Source organism: Trichosurus vulpecula, chromosome 1, assembly GCF_011100635.1.
Source record: "Trichosurus vulpecula isolate mTriVul1 chromosome 1, mTriVul1.pri, whole genome shotgun sequence".
NCBI classification, from domain to species: domain Eukaryota; kingdom Metazoa; phylum Chordata; class Mammalia; order Diprotodontia; family Phalangeridae; genus Trichosurus; species Trichosurus vulpecula.
Genome location: NC_050573.1, coordinates 339,914,408 through 339,917,164, shown reverse-complemented (window position 1 = coordinate 339,917,164; position 2,757 = coordinate 339,914,408). Strand labels below are relative to the sequence as shown.

General features: G+C 45.4%; 1 pseudogene; it reads left to right on the top strand.

The window, feature by feature from the left end:
* The first annotated feature begins 222 nt into the window (after positions 1-222).
* LOC118838071 lies at positions 223-2,135 on the top strand (annotated as a pseudogene).
* Positions 2,136-2,757: the final 622 nt, after the last annotated feature.

Genomic DNA, 2,757 nt, shown 5'->3' with positions numbered 1-2,757 from the left:
ATTTAAGCAGCGGTACTCAGCTATCATTTTTACCGTGGATTATTTTAAGAAATCTAGAGGAAAAACATTCTTCAAGAATAATCTAAGGGAGTCTTACTTCTCAGTCTTGGTGAGCAAAGCTTGAGGACAAAGCTTCTGCTGGAGCTCTCTGCCACCACCGACTTTGCCTGGGACTCCGCAGACTGACCTACACCCTCTGCACCTTAGTTACACACTGCCACCATGGAGAAACTAGGAAAGGCTCCTATAATCCAAGGTGAGCCAAAGAAAATGGCCCCTCTCCCAAAAGAGCTAGAAGGCAGTGAAGATGAGAACTTGTCAGAAGATGAAGAAGAAAGCAACAGAGATGTTTTAGATCCTCAGAAGAATGACAAAAAGGCTGTGGCCATACCAGCAAAGAAGGTACCAACAAATAAAAAAGCTGTTGTTGCAACCACATCAGCCAAGAAAGCAGCCATGACTCCTGCTAAGAAGGAGGCCACCCTAGTCCCACGCCCCTAGAAGGTGGCCACCACTGCCAAAGCCTCTGTCAAGCCAGGCAAGAACGGAGCCCCTCCAGTTAACCCCCACCCCACCCCCGACAAAAGCGGCAGTGTCCCCAGCCAAAGGGGCCAAAAAAATGGAAATAATGCCAAGAAGGAGGACAGTGAGTCTGAAGAAGGCAGTGATGATGAGGAGGATGCGGAATTTCATCCTCCCAAAGATGCAAAGTTGGGATCAACTCCTGCCAAACAAGACCTGAGGATGAGGAGGGTGAGGAAGATGAGGAGTACAGGCGAGGATGAAGAAGATAAGGATGACTGAAGAAGAAGCTATGGCTACCACACCTGCCAAAGGGAAGGGAACTGACATGAAAGTGGCAGTGGGGAAACCTGGGAAGGCCAAGAAATCTGAAGAGGAGGAGCAAGATGATGAAGATGAGGAGAAGGAAGATGATGAAGGTGAGGGTGACAAGGAAGAAGACGAGAGGATGAGGAAGAGGAAGTGGCGATGAAAGAAGCACCCCTGGAAAGAGGAAACAGGAAATGGGCAAACAGAAGGCCCTTGAAGCCAAGAAAGGGAAACTGCATGCTGAAGCGCATACACATTTCAATCTTTTGGCTGTTAACCTGAAATTCAACAAAACTGCTTCTGAGCTCAAAAATGGCACTGCATACTTCTTTGAAAAAAGGACCTGACCATTCTGGACGTCCACATTGGTGCCACCAGGAAGTCTGGCTACATGGAATTTGAATCTGCTGAAAACATGGAAAAGGCTCTGGACCTCAGTGGTTCCAGCTCTGAAAATAAGCTGGAAAAAGTAAAAGAAAATAAGAAAGGCCGAGGTCTCATTTTGGACTACACAGAGGAGAAAAATAAGAGAATCCTAGAAGTAAGAATAATTCCTGGGGTAGGAGCAACAGGAAACCGTCAGACTCCAAGGCCCTGTTGCTGAATAACCCCGCCTGCAGCGTCACGGAGGAGAGTCTGCAAAGTAGTGTTTAAGAAGGCAACATCCATTAGCTTGCCCAGAATAACCAAGGCCTACCCAAAGGGTAAGCATTCATTGAATTTGCCTCTGTGGAAGATGCAAAAGAAATTTTGAATTCTCGTAACAACACAGAGATTGAAGGCAGGGCCATCGGGCTGGAGATGGAGGGACAGAAAGAAGGCTGCCAATGTAGCCCCAAGAAACCAGTCCTACAAAACCTTGTTCATCAAAGGCCTGTCTGAAGACACGACAGAAGAAACATTGAAAGATTCATTTCAAGGCTCTGTGGGGGCCAGGATAATCTCAAAGAGACCGTGTCTTCAAAAGAGTTCAGATTTTTGAACTTCAACTCAGGAGAAAATGCCAAAGATTCAAAAGAGGCTATAAAGGATGGGGAGATTGATGGAAAGAAAGTAACCCTGGACTTCGCCAAGCCTCGAGACTTTGGAAGCCAACTGGACGGTGGCAGCGACAGAGTCAATGGCCGGGTAGGCTTCGGGTGCTGAGGGTGCTTTGGAGACAGGTTGGTTTCCAAGGAAGCTGAGGAAGAGGAGGAGGAGGTGACAGCAAGCCACAAGGAAAAAGGAAGAAGTTTGAAGAATGTCTCCCATTTCTTTTCCCCTGTCATGTGAATGGACTCTGGGGGTTTTACCTTGTAGTCTAATCATTGATGGAGCCTTATGAGAACATCCCAAGGCAGACGGACAGACTTTGGGCTTCTTATACAAACTCGGATGACATTTCAAGGGAGCGAGAGAGGCAGTTTTGACAAGACGGATGTTCCATATACACTTTTTGCAGAGAGGGGTGGTAGCTATGGGAGGTCACCTTTTTTCTATGAGTTATCTTGAGTTTATAATGTTATACCCCATGTGCAACACCATTCTCCCCCTACAAATACCTGTAGTGTTTTTTTGTTTCATTTTTATCCTCTTTTTTGGCTGTAAAGAAAAAAAAAGCAAATGTTTTCTCATGGTTCTTGCTTTAGCAGCCAGTCTTACGAAACATTAAAAGGGCCTAACTCAGAAGAAAAAAAAAAGGAGTAATTTGAGGGCTGAATTTCAAGTCAGGAAGACCCAAGTTCAAATTCTGGCTGAAACAAAGCAGCTTTATGATGGTTGACAAATAAGGAAGCCTCTTGAGGCATTGGGTGGTTATCTGAGTCCATAAGTCAAAGTTGAGTTGATATTCTGAATTGTTAGAATTTCCACTTTGGGCCTTTCCTATACTGAAGAACTGTCAATTTGGAATAGAAAGAAAAAATCAAAACCATTGTTTCCTGCCTC